The 19,490-nt window shown below is 45.2% G+C and overlaps 1 protein-coding gene across 2 annotated transcripts in view; it reads right to left on the bottom strand.

The window, feature by feature from the left end:
- SERINC5 (serine incorporator 5) overlaps positions 1–19,490 on the bottom strand; it is a 173,437-nt gene that overhangs the window by 105,141 nt on the left and 48,806 nt on the right. The window lies entirely within an intron of this gene.

Genomic DNA, 19,490 nt, shown 5'->3' with positions numbered 1-19,490 from the left:
TACACTCTCATTACTTCCAGCATGGATAGATGACTGCAACTTCCTCCTACCTGGCTTCCCCTCACTCAGCTATCCCCATCCCATCAGTCCAACATTACATTGCAAGAATTATCATCCTCTCTCACCACCCGTCCAACATCTAATGCACCACAAGAACCACTTGGACCATCTAGTCTGCCCCGTTTTTAACCTTTAGGTAACCTCAACCCTATTTGATCCTTAGTTCCTAGTTCTCTATCGGAAGTCTACTCATAGAACTTCATCTTGACCACTTAATGACTCCAGCTTTTCATGGCTTAAGGGGGGTACACACGGAGAGATCCGTGCTTAATTTCTTAGCAATCTGACTAGACTGCTTAGAAATCAAGCATGGATCTCTCCGTGTGTATGCCCCATAGTGATAGCTATGCGCGGCCCTGCGCGTCGCTATCGCCGGTACTAGATTGGCCTGCATGGCACAATATATCAGATCGCTCACTTCACCGCTGTGTGAAGTGAGTGTCGTCCCCCCCCCCCCTGCGTGCTGTGTGGTAAGCGGGCGGAGAGATGTGTGCTGAGCGATCTGTGCTAGATCGCCCAGCACACATCTCCCAGTGTGTACTGGCCTTTATACTGTACATGGTATCATGTTAGCCAAAAGAACAAACATGGAGTTCTCCTGTGTCATTTTTAACTAATTTACAAATGCAACATATACTTATTTCACTTTTAATGCATTGCTTGTCTCAAGATCTGTACAATGCTTAACATCTAATTCACTTTAATATATAACTTTTTAAGATCAGCTAGATAATAAATCTTTATTTTAATTTGCACAGGGGTTGGTCCTAACAACACGCCAATTCCCAAGCCCTAGAGTTTAGAGATGTTTTTGTTCATTGTATAAACAGTCTGATCATATCTCAGTCATTCCAGAGAGTACTGGAAAAGTACCCAGGCCCGGCAAACAATGCAGAGAAGGAATTCTAAGGAGGTGTCTTTATTGCATCTACAAAAAGAATCAGACAATTCCAGTAACCGGATATCTGAGCACAGGTCACAATAACCCTTTTTAGAACAGTCCCTGTACTTAGACCAGGGACGGCCAACCAGTAAGTGACAAAGAGCCAAAAAACCTTGTTAGGTACGTCAAAGAGCCGACATCAAGCCGAAGGCGCGCATGCAAAAATGGAATGTGGCCTTGTGCCTGCTAGACCACGCCCCAGGTATAAAATACATTGAAAAAGCCAGAACGACATAAAATAAAAAAAATGTTAAAGTCAGATACATTGAAAAAGCTACTTTCACATAAAATAATTGAAAAAATAAGAATTTACTTACCGATAATTCTATTTCTCAGAGTCCGTAGTGGATGCTGGGGTTCCTGAAAGGACCATGGGGAATAGCGGTTCCGCAGGAGACAGGGCACAAAAAGTAAAGCTTTCCGATCAGGTGGTGTGCACTGGCTCCTCCCCCTATGACCCTCCTCCAAGCCTCAGTTAGGTACTGTGCCCGGACGAGCGTACACAATAAGGGAGGAATTTTGAATCCCGGGTAAGACTCATACCAGCCACACCAATCACACCGTACAACTTGTGATCAAACCCAGTTAACAGTATGATAACAGAGGAGCCTCTGAAAGATGGCTTCCTAAACAATAACCCGAATTAGTTAACAATAACTATGTACAATTATTGCAGATAATCCGCACTTGGGATGGGCGCCCAGCATCCACTACGGACTCCGAGAAATAGAATTATCAGTAAGTAAATTCTTATTTTCTCTATCGTCCTAGTGGATGCTGGGGTTCCTGAAAGGACCATGGGGATTATACCAAAGCTCCCAAACGGGCGGGAGAGTGCGGATGACTCTGCAGCACCGAATGAGAGAACTCCAGGTCCTCCTTAGCCAGAGTATCAAATTTGTAAAATTTTACAAACGTGTTCTCCCCTGACCACGTAGCTGCTCGGCAAAGTTGTAATGCCGAGACCCCTCGGGCAGCCGCCCAAGATGAGCCCACCTTCCTTGTGGAGTGGGCCTTTACAGATTTAGGCTGTGGCAGGCCTGCCACAGAATGTGCAAGTTGGATTGTGCTACAAATCCAACGAGCAATCGTCTGCTTAGACGCAGGAGCACCCATCTTGTTGGGTGCATACAATATAAACAACGAGTCAGATTTTCTGACTCCAGCTGTCCTTGCAATATATATTTTTAATGCTCTGACAACGTCCAGTAACTTGGAGTCCTCCAAGTCACTTGTAGCCGCAGGCACTACAATAGGCTGGTTCAGATGAAATGCTGACACCACCTTAGGGAGAAAATGCGGACGAGTCCGCAGTTCTGCCCTGTCCGAATGGAAAATCAGATATGGGCTTTTGTAAGATAAAGCTGCCAGTTCTGACACTCTCCTGGCCGAAGCCAGGTCTAGTAACATGGTCACTTTCCATGTGAGATATTTTAAATCCACCTTTTTTAGTGGTTCAAACCAATGAGATTTTAGAAATTCCAAAACCACATTGAGATCCCACGGTGCCACTGGAGGCACCACAGGAGGCTGTATATGCAGCACTCCCTTAACAAAAGTCTGGACTTCAGGAACTGAAGCCAATTCTTTTTGAAAGAAAATCGACAGGGCCGAAATTTGAACCTTAATAGATCCCAATTTGAGACCCATAGACAATCCTGATTGCAGGAAATGTAGGAATCGACCCAGTTGAAATTCCTCCGTCGGAGCACTCCGATCCTCGCACCACGCAACATATCTTCGCCAAATGCGGTGATAGTGTTGCACGGTTACTTCCTTCCTTGCTTTAATCAAAGTAGGAATGACTTCTTCCGGCATGCCTTTTTCCTTTAGGATCCGGCGTTCAACCGCCATGCCGTCAAACGCAGCCGCGGTAAGTCTTGAAACAGACAGGGACCCTGCTGAAGCAAGTCCCTCCTTAGAGGTAGAGGCCACGGATCTTCCGTGATCATCTCTTGAAGTTCCGGGTACCAAGTCCTTCTTGGCCAATCCGGAACCACTAGTATCGTTCTTACGCCTCTTTGCCGTATAATTCTCAATACTTTTGGTATGAGAGGCAGAGGAGGAAACACATACACCGACTGGTACACCCAAGGCGTTACCAGCGCGTCCACAGCTATTGCCTGCGGATCTCTTGACCTGGCGCAATACCTGTCCAGTTTTTTGTTGAGGCGAGACGCCATCATGTCCACCATTGGTCTTTCCCAACGGGTTACCAGCATGTGGAAGACTTCCGGATGAAGTCCCCACTCTCCCGGGTGAAGGTCGTGTCTGCTGAGGAAGTCTGCTTCCCAGTTGTCCACTCCCGGGATGAACACTGCTGACAGTGCTATCACATGATTCTCTGCCCAGCGAAGAATCCTTGCAGCTTCTGCCATTGCACTCCTGCTTCTTGTGCCGCCCTGTCTGTTTACATGGGCGACTGCCGTGATGTTGTCCGACTGGATCAACACCGGTTTTCCTTGAAGCAGAGGTTCTGCCTGGCTTAGAGCATTGTAGATTGCTCTTAGTTCCAGAATGTTTATGTGAAGAGACGTTTCCAGGCTCGTCCACACTCCCTGGAAGTTTCTTCCTTGTGTGACTGCTCCCCAGCCTCTCAGGCTGGCGTCCGTGGTCACCAGGATCCAATCCTGTATGCCGAATCTGCGGCCCTCCAATAGATGAGCACTCTGCAACCACCACAGAAGAGATACCCTTGTCCTTGGAGACAGGGTTATCCGCTGGTGCATCTGAAGATGCGACCCTGACCATTTGTCCAACAGATCCCTCTGGAAAATTCGTGCATGGAATCTGCCGAATGGAATTGCTTCGTAAGAAGCCACCATTTTTCCCAGGACTCTTGTGCATTGATGTACAGACACCTTTCCTGGTTTTAGGAGGTTCCTGACAAGCTCGGATAACTCCTTGGCTTTTTCCTCCGGGAGAAAAACCTTTTTCTGAACCGTGTCCAGAATCATCCCTAGGAACAGCAGACGAGTTGTCGGCATTAACTGGGATTTTGGAATATTCAGAATCCAGCCGTGCTGTTTTAGCACTTCTTGAGACAGTGCTAATCCCATCTCTAGCTGTTCTCTGGACCTTGCCCTTATTAGGAGATCGTCCAAGTATGGGATAATTAATACGCCTTTTCTTCGAAGAAGAATCATCATCTCGGCCATTACCTTTGTAAAGACCCGAGGTGCCGTGGACAATCCGAACGGCAGCGTCTGAAACTGATAGTGACAGTTTTGTACAACGAACCTGAGGTACCCCTGGTGTGAGGGGTAAATTGGAACGTGGAGGTACGCATCCTTGATGTCCAAGGACACCATAAAGTCCCCTTCTTCCAGGTTCGCTATCACTGCTCTGAGTGACTCCATTTTGAACTTGAACTTCTTTATGTACAGGTTCAAGGACTTCAGATTTAGAATAGGTCTTACCGAGCCGTCCGGCTTCGGTACCACAAATAGAGTGGAATAATACCCCTTTCCCTGTTGTAGAAGAGGTACCTTGACTATCACCTGCTGAGAGTACAGCTTGTGAATGGCTTCCAAAACAGTCTCCCTTTCGGAGGGGGACGTTGGTAAAGCAGACTTCAGGAAACGGCGAGGCGGATCTGTCTCTAGTTCCAACCTGTACCCCTGAGATATTATCTGCAGGATCCAGGGATCTACCTGCGAGTGAGCCCACTGCGCGCTGAAATTCTTGAGACGACCGCCCACCGCCCCCGAGTCCGCTTGAGAAGCCCCAGCGTCATGCTGAGGCTTTTGTAGAAGCGGGGGAGGGCTTCTGTTCCTGGGAAGGAGCTGCCTGTTGGTGTCTCTTCCCCCTTCCTCTGCCTCGTGGCAGATATGAATATCCCTTTGCTCTCTTGTTTTTAAAGGAACGAAAGGGCTGCGGTTGAAAAGTCGGTGTCTTTTTCTGTTGGGGAGTAGCTTGAGGTAAAAAGGTGGATTTCCCGGCTGTAGCCGTGGCCACCAAATCTGATAGACCGACTCCAAATAACTCCTCCCCTTTATACGGCAAAACTTCCATATGCCGTTTTGAGTCCGCATCGCCTGACCACTGTCGCGTCCATAAACTTCTTCTGGCCGAAATGGACATAGCACTTACCCGTGATGCCAGTGTGCAGATATCCCTCTGTGCATCACGCATATAAAGAAATGCATCCTTTATTTGCTCTAAAGACAGTAAAACATTGTCCCTATCCAGGGTATCAATATTTTCAATCAGGGACTCTGACCAAGCTACTCCAGCACTGCACATCCAGGCTGTCGCTATAGCTGGTCGTAGTATAACACCTGTATGTGTGTATATACTTTTTTGGATATTTTCCATCCTCCTATCTGCTGGATCTTTAAGTGCGGCCGTCTCAGGAGAGGGTAACGCCACTTGTTTAGATAAGCGTGTGAGCGCCTTGTCCACCCTAGGAGGTGTTTCCCAGCGCGCCCTAACCTCTGGCGGGAAAGGGTATAAAGCCAATAACTTCTTTGAAATTAGCATCTTTTTATCGGGGGCAACCCACGCTTCATCACATACATCATTTAGTTCTTCTGATTCAGGAAAAACTATAGGTAGTTTTTTCACACCCCACATAATACCCTGTTTAGTGGTACCTGTAGTATCAGCTAAATGTAACGCCTCCTTCATTGCCAAAATCATATAACGTGTGGCCCTACTGGAAAATACGGTTGATTCGTCACCGTCGCCACTGGAATCAGTGCCTGTGTCTGGGTCTGTGTCGACCGACTGAGGCAAAGGGCGTTTTACAGCCCCTGACGGTGTTTGAGGCGCCTGGACAGGCACTAACTGATTGTCCGGCCGTCTCATGTCGTCAAACGACTGCTTTAGCGTGTTGACACTATCCCGTAATTCCATAAATAAAGGCATCCATTCTGGTGTCGACCCCCTAGGAGGTGACATCCCCATATTTGGCAATTGCTCCGCCTCCACACCAATATCGTCCTCATACATGTCGACACACACGTACCGACACACAGCAGACACACAGGGAATGCTCTTAACGAAGACAGGACCCCACTAGCCCTTTGGGGAGACAGAGGGAGAGTTTGCCAGCACACACCAAAAGCGCTATATATGACAGGGATAGCCTTATAATAAGTGCTCCCTGTATAGCTGCTTTTATAATATAATTTTTGCCACTATTTTGCCCCCCCTCTCTTGTTTTACCCTGTTTCTGTAGTGCAGTGCAGGGGAGAGACCTGGGAGCCGTCCTGACCAGCGGAGCTGTGTAAGGAAAATGGCGCTGTGTGCTGAGGAGATAGGCCCCGCCCCTTTTTCGGCGGGCTCGTCTCCCGCTCTTTAGTGTATTCTGGCAGGGGTTAAATATCTCCATATAGCCCCCGGAGGCTATATGTGAGGTATTTTTTAGCCAAATAGGTTTTCATTTGCCTCCCAGGGCGCTCCCCTCCCAGCGCCCTGCACCCTCAGTGACTGCCGTGTGAAGTGTGCTGAGAGGAAAATGGCGCACAGCTGCAGTGCTGTGCGCTACCTTTAGAAGACTGAGGAGTCTTCTGCCGCCGATTCTGGACCTCTTCATGTTTCAGCATCTGCAAGGGGGCCGGCGGCGAGGCTCCGGTGACCATCCAGGCTGTACCTGTGATCGTCCCTCTGGAGCTGATGTCCAGTAGCCAAGAAGCCAATCCATCCTGCACGCAGGTGAGTTCACTTCTTCTCCCCTAAGTCCCTCGTTGCAGTGATCCTGTTGCCAGCAGGACTCACTGTAAAATAAAAAACCTAAGCTAAACTTTCTCTAAGCAGCTCTTTAGGAGAGCCACCTAGATTGCACCCTTCTCGGCCGGGCACAAAAATCTAACTGAGGCTTGGAGGAGGGTCATAGGGGGAGGAGCCAGTGCACACCACCTGATCGGAAAGCTTTACTTTTTGTGCCCTGTCTCCTGCGGAGCCGCTATTCCCCATGGTCCTTTCAGGAACCCCAGCATCCACTAGGACGATAGAGAAAGCCAGATTCACATAATAAACTTAAGTTTCCCCATGTGTCACTCCAGCCAGCACCCCATGTGACACTCCTGCTAGCACCCTCTTATGTCACTCCAGCCAGCTCCCTATGTGACACTCCTGCTAGCACCCTCCTATGTCACTCCTACCAGCACCCCCCTATGTCACTCAAGCCAGCTCTCCCATGTGTCACTCCTGCCAGGACCCTTCTGTGTCACTCCAGCCAGCTCCGCCTTGTGTCATTCTAGCCCACCCTCATGTGTCACTAAAGTTCCCCCACCAAGTCGTGCCATTGCTGCAGCCCCTAATGTGTTCTCTGTTTGCCAGTGGGTGTCTTGCCTCTAGTATCTGGCTCCTTCAATTTTCAGTCCCTGTAGTGTTGCTGCCATGTCTGGCTGGAGTATAGCAGTTTCTGTATCTGTGTGGTAACATGATTTAGGGTGTTGGGAGCTACATTTAAATAAAGAAAGAGCCACATGCGGCTCAAGAGCCACTGGTTGGCCACCGCTGACTTAAGGCCCGTACACACTGGTCGATGTATCGGCCGTTCTCTTGAACGGCCGATACATCGCGGGACCGTCGGCCAGTGTGTACGGGCGATACGTCTGTGAACTCCGTTGTTCACAGACGTATCGCGTCGGCCGCGCAGCACAGCCGACAGCCAATATATCTAACGATATATTGGCCCGTCGCTGTGTGTGTACGGGGCGGTCGTCCGACCGCCCGTACACATGCTGCGGCGGCCGGCGGTGATTGACAGGTGAACTGGGCGGGTGCGCCCAGTTCATGACGTCAGTCCCCCGACGGATCGGGCTGTGTGTATGCACAGCACACTGCCCGATCCGTACATAGATATATCTGCAGATCAATTGATCTGCAGATATATCTAATAGTGTGTACCCACCTTTAGACTATTTGACTATTTACAGCTTGCAGATTTCACACATACTGTACATTAAGGTGTTATTTTGGGTAGTGTTTTGGAAAATGTTTTTGACCTTTTGAAAAAATTATTTTAGGATCTATGAAATAAACTTTAGTTGCAATGTTAAATTGCTTTATTTTCAAGCCTGCTCCTGGCACTGCTGCACCAGTTGTGAATGAATGCAGAAATTTTTTATATCTGGTGTGACAGCTTAAAAGAATTAGCCATTGCTTACCATCAATTTAACAGGTACGTTTCAAAATTCTTATCCTTTACATAGAAATGTTCTGTAATTTGATGTGGCCTACCAATAATAATAAAAGCATGGGGCCTATGCATTGTGGTTGGCCGATATCCGTATAAACAAACCAATGAGGTAATCGTTTGAGCAGATTCGCCTGTGTGTTTGTGATCAAACTTTCACCGAGCAGAACAATTGTTTTGGGTCAACCCTTGTTGGGCTACGTTGATCAAAAGCAACCAAGCTTGTTGACAGGATCATCTGAGCATTGCTGTATCTGCCCAAATAACAGAAGGTATATATCTCATATATGGAAGGTATTCTAGACACTAACCACCCACCAGTCTTCTAGTTTGGGGGATGGTGGATCAAAGGTATAATACTGTATAATTAAAACCAATTCCAGTGTTTTACCGTTTTTGAAGAAGATGTTGCCCATGGACTCAAAGCAAGCTCATATTTGAGCACAGGTCTAAGCCAAAAATAAACTGAGAACTAGGAACAAGCTAAATATATAAACAGGATCACAGAACCAGTGTTTATCCACCGCCAACACTGTATGTTTTGGTATGAAAGCAGTCTGGCGTACAGATCAAACCTCTTTGAAAACTAAAATTAAAGACAACAGGAATATTTACATGTGAAAAATAACATGTGCATTACCACAAGTTCCATTCGGATTAAAACAACAATTCTAATTTTCAGCAAAGCATTATTCTGATTTCTCTAAATCAATGGGCTCAATTCAATGCAGAATTAGCTCCCGGTGCTATTCAATTCAGTGTGAAGTGATGCCCACTGAGAATATTTCTTCTCGCACTCCCGTGAGGTGCAAGCAGGAATCCATCCAAAGTGCTGGCGCAATGCTGTTTTCCGCCATTAGCGCAGCGGAAACAGCATCGTACCAGGCACTTTAGTCGGAGAATGCCAGCTCTTGCGACAAAACACCCTGTTTAGTCCGTGAGAAGCGGCCTTCTCCGACACAAAAACGCGCTGAATTGAATAGCTCCGGGAGCTAATTCCCGGTGCTATTCAATTTGCACTGAATTTAATTTAGTCCAATGATGGCAACAGTCCTCAACAATGTACTCCTATATGGACCTTTTCTAAGAGACCCCGATAACAGAGTTTGTATAAGGATTCTCTCCAGTTTATAAAGCAGTGTGTTTGGATAAGGAAACCCTCTCAAACGAATGGACTAGCCAGTTATAACTGACACTACTGTGGTTAATAATTGATGCAGGCGCTCTAACTTCTCAATGTTCTATGATGGTTACCCATAAAAGTTATTTAGGGCCACATATGCCACCCATGCAGACTATATTGCCTGCCATTTATCCAAATCCAGATTAGCTCAGACAGACGCAGAGCTATTTTACTGAGCTCAACACCAAAAATAAAACAAGCAATGCAAGTTGTAAGCCGATATTTTCAGGTCTTATGGCCACCCAAAAAATAACCTAGCTATAAAAAGGCACCCTTGTCAAAATCCCGCTACAGACAACTAGTGAATGGCACTTGTTCAGAAGATTCCTACAACAGATAGAAATTCTTGGAAAGTGGCTCAATGAATTTATACATTTTATTTATTAACAGTTATTTATATACAGTAGTACCAATATATTTCTTTACAATTAGGACAGTTTGCATATAAAAATGTTAAGGTGCATACACACTTGCCGATATGAACAACGTCACTCATTTTCTCCCTTCATGAGCGACGTTGTTCAGATTCTCTGAAAGTGTGTATGCCGGCGACAACGGCCGCTGCGTGACATCACTGAGCGATATGAAAGGTCATACCGCTCAGTGTGTACGGGCCACAGACCGCCCGGACTGGGAGGGGAAATACTAGACGACGTCACTCAGAGTGTATGCAGTTTTAGAAACAGAATATGATGACAGATAACAACCACATGGCCCATCTAGACAGGATAGTAAAGCAAATAGATCTGTTTATGAGGAAACTGTCTAGCATACAAATGTCCAAGGAAGCTAAATTCTATCTGTATTTGGAAACAGATAAAATTAACACTTATGATTAAAAAGCAGCTTCCACATCTCGGGGGGGGGGACTTATGGTGTGTACACACGGTGAGATTTTTTTTACGATTTTGACTAGTTAAAATCGTAAGGAAAGTTAGTGCAGATCGCAAGGTGAAAGTCACCTTGCGATGCCGATGCGCGGTCGGTATCGCAAGCCTAGATAGATTGTGCAGGCAAGTCAATTTTGACTATCTCGTAGTCAAAATCGGACAAAGCCAGTATTGCAAGTACAGTCATTATAATGCTTGTGATACCGATCTAGTCCGTATCGCACAGTGAGAATCGGAGTTAGCCCGAATCTCACCACGTGTATGCACCTTAAGGGTTAACACTGTGCACAGTCCATCAATACTTCTGCACCAATCTAAAGCTAACTGAGGCTGTCGGCCAAAGTTAATTGTACTGAGCAGGGATGTGGGGGCTAGCTACTTTAATGTGTCACAACTTAAATGTAGAAGGCAGCATAAAAGTTAACAATACATTGCAAGCATCTCATTATCAGCTGCATGAGGAGGAGGAGGAGGAGGAGGGGGGGGGGCGCATTAAAATAGCTGAGCCATTCTCTCAGATATACTTTCTAAAAATCCACTTTAAGAACTCTTGGGTCTATCTACTAAGCCTTGGATGGAGATAAAGAAGCCAGAGATAAAGAGGTCTATTTACTAAGCCTTGGATGGAGATAAAGAAGACAGAGCTAAAGTACCAGCCAATTTTTTTTATTTTTCAAACAAAGCTCCTAACTGAATTGATTAGTCTTTGCACCCAGCTGCATTTCAACCAGCTAGAAATGGTTAAATACTAAGTTTAAGATATTATGGAATCTGTATTAGTCCCTAATACCCCTTTTACACCGCCAGCTAGTAACACGGGTTATTGCACATGAACGTGCATAACCCGTGTTGCTGGCTGGTGTAAAAGGGTCGAGTGACCCGGCATTCCAACTCGGGAAGTTTGCGGGGTTGAACGCGGGGTTGAACACATGTTCAACCCGGCAAACTGTGTAGTGTAAACGGTAGCCGGGTCGATGCGACCCGGCTTCCCGTTTACACTCTATGTGCAATCATGTGATCTCCAAGCGCCGCCCCTGTTGCGTCACCGGCAACGTCACCAACCCGGCAACCCACACGGGTTGGTGACTCCGGTCTAAATGGGGGCTGATGTGGGTCGCAGCCGGGTAGCTCCCGTGTCAGGGCTCCCGGCTGCGACCCACTTTCTTGGTGTAAAAGCGGTATTAGAAAGGTTATACAGTACAGTATATTTATGAAAATGTTCACTATGACCGTAATATTTAATAAAAAGCAGTTTTCCAGTAAATGATAGAAATCTATTGTTTCTACTGAGCACAGGATATCAGCACATTAGAAGCTTATAATGGTGAATTACTATTTTTCCATTTGCCATTAGCAGAGGTCTTGACATCTCTGGTATCATATAAAACCTCAGAAAGAGCTGAAGGGCCTGTGTTATACTGTACAACGTGCTCTTTTCTTAATTACACAAGTGTGTCTTTTCAAAATAAAGGTCTCTGCAGTATTTTGCTCTTATGGATCCCTGTGCCAGGGAGGTCGGGGATTGGATCAGGCATGTAGTATACATACAAAGTAAAGTTAATCTCTTTGGATGGAGATGATTTGTGGGTACTCAAATCTCGGTATGAGTCACAAACTGATTCTCCAGATGAGTCTAAGACACACCTATTTAAGAATAGTATAAACTGCAGCCGCTGCGATCTAATAGCAAGATTACAGTATACTCAACACTGAAACATGGAGACTGCTAATTCAAGTGGACAATTCAATAGTTTAATGGGCACCCATAAATGCATATTACCCGTCACCTATTGTTTTATAGCTCTGATCACGCCATACAGTGCCAGTGCTTGGTGCGGTGGTAAAAGTGCAGATTGGGCGCTCTAACGGGTCACTTTTCACACATTTCTGCTTTCAAGAGGGGGGGGGGGGGCTCAGTGAGCAGAAATGTTGGGGCCGCCAGCAGTTTGCGGTCGAAGGGAGAAACAATTGAATTGCTCCATCAGGCGCCTGGCACTGACAGCTGCGGCCAAAACAATTGAATCTCCACTTATATTATTTTTGCATCTTGCCTGGTTTGCTTTTAACATGCTCCATATGACTTATACTATCTACACTTTCCGGCCACTTACTGTAATCTTCATGAATTGTGTTCTCAATGAATCGGCGCTGTTCCAGGGGCACCTGCTCCTATTACTTGCAGACGGAGGGAGGCTCATTTGCTACCTAAGCAGAGTTGGCCGTCTCTCATGTTAGTATAGGAAGCCAATTTTAGGGCACACTTTAAACTTTGCAAATTAGGTCCAAAAGGTCCTTAGTTTAAGTTATCCAGTTTTCTTCCCTACAGGAAACTATATGCCATAACTCTTTAGACTTTTTGGATTTAGCATTGAAAGCCATTTTCATAGCCCCCTTGTGTGTTGTAGGATTTATCAATATCCTTCTAAACTTAGGATCTCTGCAACTGGAAACACAAATAATCCAAGTTTATGTACATACAAATTATCTGGGCTCTGCGCCATGCATCCAGCTATGAACAGAACAAACAGGAGAGTGAACTAGGGACCATTGATCTCTATGCTGAATACAGAGTCTACATACATGGCTTGCTCAGAAGCGCACAACAGAGTAACCTGCATTCACTGCTCAGTCCTGCACTCTCAGCAGTCCACAGGTAAAGAGATCAATGATTACCTTTCTAAACTCTGTGTCTGCCATATTCTCACCAAGGTGAAGAGAACGGGCCCAGACTCTCATGTGTACATACATTTCCAAATAATAGGCACAGATAAAAAAAAATAATTTTAAAGCACTTTACAAGTTCATTCCAAATCCACCAATCCCTGCACAGGACCTCTCAGACAGTCATTATTCTTATAGCTGGCAATTCAATTCATAGGTGGCAATTCAATTGTTTGTCCGAGCCTGATCTTTCATCTAAAGTGACGGGAGATTGGGGGACGCTATTCAAATGTGATTTTTGTGTGTGTGTTGCACCAAAACAGCCCAGGTGTAGCCACATAAAGCAGCTAAAATAAGGGGCTCAACACAAAAAGGTGCTGTTTGGGCGTTCTGTCTACTTTTTGCACATTTCAGCTCTCCAGCTGTGTGTCCCCCCTCACGGCTAATCGTGCACGAATGGAGCAACAGTTGAATTTTGGAGAGTGCCATCTAGTGGCAGCCACTTGGAAAAACAATTGAATTCCTCCTGTAGATTCTTCACACACTTCAGAGGGAATTCAATTGTTTCTGGGCGTGTTGAAGTAATGGGTGCCCAACAGGCGATAATCAACTGTTCCGAGACTGCAGTGGGTGTTCATTAGTTATTGCGCTGGTCGCACCTAAATGCACTGGGTTCAGATGCGTAAAGCAGCTAAACCTGTTCAAAGTATAGAGCACTCTGAAGAAACGGCAGTTTGGGCCCCCAAAAGCTTGAACTTCTGTTGGTTCTGCTCGCTACCTCAGAAGGAAAAGAGCACAAATAATTGGCGCCCACGGCCCAGCTCCCATCGGGTGCTCATACCTTATGGTGAAAACAAGCCGAGTGGGTACACTCTTAGGGAGGGGGGGAGATTCAACTGTTTTTGGGCCTAGAAACAGTGTACCCACTCAGCTTCTTTGGACCATGTTAGATAATTTACCTTAGAGATCCCAGTAGGCAGTTCATCTACCTGTGGAACACCAAGCATTCCCAAAAAAATGCAATTGCAAAACAAGTAAAAACGGCAATGAGTACAGTGATATTAGAAGCATTAGCCACTCATACCAGACTCGTTTATGCTTTGCAAAGGCATTAAAAAAAAAAAACAAGGAGTTTCCCTCTTTGAGATTTAAAAGATTTAGAACGTACAGATATCTATCCTTCAGTAGAAAATGCCTACACAATCCGGTTTTCTCACAATTCTAGTTTCCTTTAGAGGACAATCTTTTAATTGTATTCGTGGGTGAGGGGAGAATGTGCTATATGACTAACATTAGGCAGTTACCCATTGTGGAGTACACACACTTGACTTGTACTTGATGCAAACGTTTCACAGGCAACACAGAGAAAAAACGGACAGAAAAAGGTATGTTTTGAGAAAGGGGTCTATTCAAGCAGTGAAAACTGGAAAAGTGAGCCTGTGGGGAAGAACCAATCAGCACTGAAGTAACATGTATAATTTGAATACTATAAAATCATACAGAGCAGCTGATTGGTTGCCAAGGGCAACTTCTCCACTCTTTTCACTGCTTCATGAATAGACCCCTGTGTGAGAATTGTTCAGAGAATTGATAAGATGGCTCTATGTTGCAAAAATGCATAATGTGCCCGTATACAAAGTATGCATTGTGTCTGCAGATATGAATTCACACAACAATCATGCACTTATCTTCCTGTAATATGTCAGTATTGTATATCTTTAGGCCATATACTGTACTTGTACAAGGGCAAAAAGAGCAAAAAATAAAAATATATATATTATATTTTAAAACAATGGCTTGGTGGAATCTCATAAGGGTCAAAGAGCAATCTGAGTTTTATACCTATTTCACACACCCACTTCGAAACCGGGTTGTTGATGGGTTAACCCGGGTTGTGACTCAGTGTGAAAGGGTCCCTGAAAAATTACTCTGGCCCAGTGACTCGGGAATCCAACCATGGTAGCTACACGGGATGGTCCAGGAAGGACCCGGGTTAAAGGGCAGTGTGAACGATCCAACACGGGTTCCTTTCACAGCATATGAAGACCATGTCACCTCCAAGCGTTGGCAGAGGAGATCCACTACACCCATGTGCACTGTGAATGGCACTGACCCGGGAATAACCAGAGTTGGAGCCGCGGTGCGAAAGGGGTCTGTCCTGGGTTTGACCTGATTTGGAACTATGGGGCAGATGTATTAACCTGGAGAAGGCATAAGGAAGTGATTAACCAGTGATATGGGTGGTCTTCAGGTTGCCGACTGTCAGTATCCTGGCGCACAGTATACCTGCACCGGAATCCCGACAGCCGGCATACCAGCACTTTTTCTCCCTCGTGGGGGTACACGACCCCCCTGGAGGGAGAATAAATAGCATGGCGCGCCACCGTGCCCGCAAGGGGCTCATTTGCGCTCGCCACGCTGTCAGTATGCCGGCAGTCGGGCTTCCGGCGCCGGTATGCTAGTCGCCGGGAGCCCAACCGCCGGCATACCATACTGTGATATGTGTAAGGTGATAAAGGCAAAAGCCAATCAGCTCCAATATGTAAATTAACAGTTAGGATCTGATTGGCTGGTGCCTTTATCACCTTACACATATCACTGGGTTATCACTTCCTTATGCCTTCTCTAGGTTAATACATCTGCCCCAGTGTTCCAAATCCCAGGTCAGACCTGGGACTTTGGTGTGAAAGGGTTAATATGTCAGAGACATCAGTGCTCCTGGTCCAGTATAGAAATCCACGTAAGTATTGCTGACCAGCAACTGTACAAATCTGTCACTCAACCTCTGCCTGCTAAGAGACTCTCCTCCCTCCCAACATGGCAACCAGCCGCAGAGTAGTGACAGACTGGACAATAGGTGTAGTCAAATATAATCACATCAGTTATGTTACATATATCATTCAGCTTAGAGCTCGTTTTTTTTTTACCTATATTTATTTATATCTGCTGCTTTATTTGATCTTTTTGTTGTTCAAGAAGTTATAATTTACAAGTGCTGTATTAAGTCAATGGTAGATGCTTAAGAGAAAGGCAAGCTTGACAGCTTATTGCTGAAATCGGGCGGGATGTAATGGAGTCCGAGATCGCCAGACATGCGAGATTCCGGCTGATCTTGGATTTTTTTTTTTGTCTTAAAGGGGCAATCATTTACAAGTCATGGTTTTGCCTTGTGAATGATTGCCTCTTTAAAAACCGTCCGAGATCGGCCGAAATCCCGCACGTCCGGCAATCTCGGACTCCATTACATCCCGCCCATTCATTATAACTATTAAGCAACAAACTATACTTATATTGTATTATACTGAGAAATACATTTTGTCCAAAATAGTCCATTTAAAAAATAAAAAATAACAATATGAAATAGTCTGTAGAAATGTGATTTTGGGGTCTATTTACTAAGTCTTGGATGGAGATAAAGTCAACCGAGATAAAGTACCAGCCAATCTGCTCATTTCAACAGTCATTTTTCAGACCCAGTCTGTGACATGTCAGTTAGGAGCAGATTGGCTGGTACTTTATCACCATTGACTTTATCTCCATCTAAGGCTTAGTAAATATACCCCTTAGTGACAACTGGACAGACTCCCCGTCTGTGTTTCAGAGTTGAGAACAAAACAAAACAAAACCAGGGCTAAATGTGTCATTTACAAGGGAGCCACATTCCCCCAGCAGATGCTGCTTGTAGTTCTAGGTCTTATCGTAATATAAATCAATGGGAATGTTAACCAACTCTTGCTCTAGCTATACAGGAAAACAGACAGTAGAGTAAACGTTACCATGCCTATGCTTAAGCCTGTATGAGACTGTGTGCTCGTCTAAGGACTTGTTTACCTCATGTGAACGGAAGTGTGAATATTGCTAGGATTCTTTACCAGACTTGGGAGAATTTGTCCCTTATCACTGCCATGCAAGAGTACAGGGAACTCCCACATCACCCTTGTCACTGAAAGGGCTGCATATAACATTGGTATAGCATACCTCCCAACATGACCCTCTCCAGGAGGGACAGAATGCTCTGCTCCTGGACTTCCCTCTTAATTTATGATTGCCCTCACCTGTGCTGAACAGGTTAATGGAGAAGAAAGGTGTTTCAGCACAGGTGATGGCAATCATAAATTAAGAGGGAAGTCCAGGAGCAGAGCATACTGTCCCTCCTGGAGAGGGTCATGTTGGGAGGTATGGAGGAGTGGCAGACAGCCACACCCTACTGCAATTGATTATCCTAAAACTAGGCACTCTGCCCTGTATTATGACATCACTAGTGTACCTGCACAGTCTAACCACCGGCCAACCCAGGACTGCCAATCTGTGTCGGCACATGGTTCTATATTACCAATGTGCAACAAAGCACAGGGAAAACCTGAAAGCAACACAGGCATGTGTCCATCCCCACCAGGTGGAACCTATAGTACTGAGCGCAGCATGTTGCCAGAGGGATCACACCGGATGCTATATACTGTAGCGGGGCTAAAGAAAGCTAGAAACGTGCACAGTTCAGGAGTTACAGTCTGCAGGGGCACAACACATTTATTTACAGAGGTGGGTTTCCATGCACTGCCACCAGAATGGGCATGACCATCCTGCAAGGGAGCTATCATTTCAACCAATGAGAGGCTGCTCACCATACCCTTCCCATACATGGGCAATACCATGTATAACAAGCAATGTGAACACATACATCCCAACTGTCCTTGCAGTGCCAACAAAGTCGCTATTCCCACTCTATGGGTGTCGTGGACACCCACAAGTGGGAATAGTCCCTGCTAGGGATTAGAGGGGGGAGGGATGTAGCTGTCGGTATTGTGAGTGGTGGTCTCCTGACCGCCGGTCACATAACTACAGTACATCCCCATCTACAAGCTGGAGAGTGGCAGACATGAGTATGAAAGTAAAGTTGGACCATAAAAAGTAAATATATTAATAGTATATCTTCATAAGTAAGGGCTGTGCTTAGGAATTCTCAACACTGAAGAAAAAAGTTCTCGTAACAGAACAGTATTTATTGCTTCTGATCTAATTAAGCAGCGTAAAATTATGCTGCTTATGTGCCCGTTTGCAATATTAAAATAATATCTTGACTCAATTATCTGCAAATGACACCACATTTCTTTAGGCAGAAGTTGTTTAACCTTCGAGTGATCTCTTAACCACTTAACTGACGATTTATTTCGCCAAAAACCGCTCCAAAATGGTCATTATTTTTTTTATGAGTGAATTAGGTGAAGAACATGAATTTAACCTTACCCCAAATCATTTTAGTAAAAAATTTTTAAAAAATTCACTCAGCAGTGATCGGCAGCACGGAAATCAGTTGAGGAGAGGGCACAGAGGCAGAGGGACCATCCGGTTCCTCTGACAGCAGTAGCGGAGGGAAGTTTCCCTTCCCTGCCGCTGCTAACACTCTCTATCTGACTGGTCGCATCCTGTGCGACCAGGTCAGATAGAGCACTAGCAGGCATGGTTGCATCTGATGCGACCATGCCAGGCAAGTCGTTAATGGTCTTCCCAAGAAATCAAGATTGCACAAAATACTGCTTTCACAACAGGACAACATTTTACATCTAAACAGATTATAATTATAGGAAATTGACTAATTTGCTCATGATATTTTTTTACAGTACGCATTAGGGCATTATTTTCCTGCAGCCGCACATCGTACAATAAACGACTCTTTATTAACATTGGCTGCCTTTCCCCTATAGTGTGGAGTCCTGTGCTTTAATACAATAAGTATTATGGCTAGATATATTATGTCCAGTGAATAAAACTGATTGATCGTAAACAGATTAAACATTAACAAAGATTTGGAGTTAAAAAAGAAAAGAAAAGAAGCCAATACACATTTATTCTTTAGGAATCTTTTTTCACCTGGTCTAGAATCAATATAGACCAGAATTCCCAAACACGTCCTCCCCCTAACGGTCCACATTTTAAGTATATCCATGGCTCAGCACAGATGGATAAATCAATTTGACTGAGGTACTAATTAAGTCGCCTGTGGCCAAGCATGGATATACTGAAAACCTGGACTGTTAGGCTCCCTTGAAGACCACGTTTGGGAGACTCTGATATAGACTAACAAAAACCATCAAAAACACTGGGGGAATTTAGTAATGGGTGCCTGACAGAGCTGTACAGTTGTTATGCAGATGGGTTCGGCTGCTGCGAGCATCCATTGTGCTCGATCTGCAAAACAACTGATTAGCTCTGTTGGGTGCCCATGACTTATGGGTGCGCAAAAAACAATTGAATCCCCACCCTAAGGATATATTTATAAGAGCCAAACTCTTGACGAGTTTGACCTCAAAATTTAAAGCTCCATTTTGCACATAATACTAGTTCAGCGAGGACAAGCCCACTGAAGAATGTCTGCTTGCAACATTGACTCTCTTAAACAGAGCAGGCCAGCGACCTGTCGGAAGTAACGACAAGGACAGATGCTAAGCATCAGCTGTTCTGTGGGGGAGGGATGCATAAATAAAACATAAAAGTTTCCCATGGTTATGCACTCTATATTTTCTATGTTTTTTTCTAAATGAAAAAATTGAACCATTGCTGCAATTGCCACAATAAGAGCTGCTGATGGAACATTTCCATAAATATAAC

Source organism: Pseudophryne corroboree, chromosome 1 (assembly GCF_028390025.1).
Source record: "Pseudophryne corroboree isolate aPseCor3 chromosome 1, aPseCor3.hap2, whole genome shotgun sequence".
In the NCBI taxonomy this organism is placed as follows: Eukaryota; Metazoa; Chordata; class Amphibia; order Anura; family Myobatrachidae; genus Pseudophryne; species Pseudophryne corroboree.
Note: the sequence above shows the minus strand (reverse complement) of the source record. Positions and strands in the feature narration are given on the sequence as shown.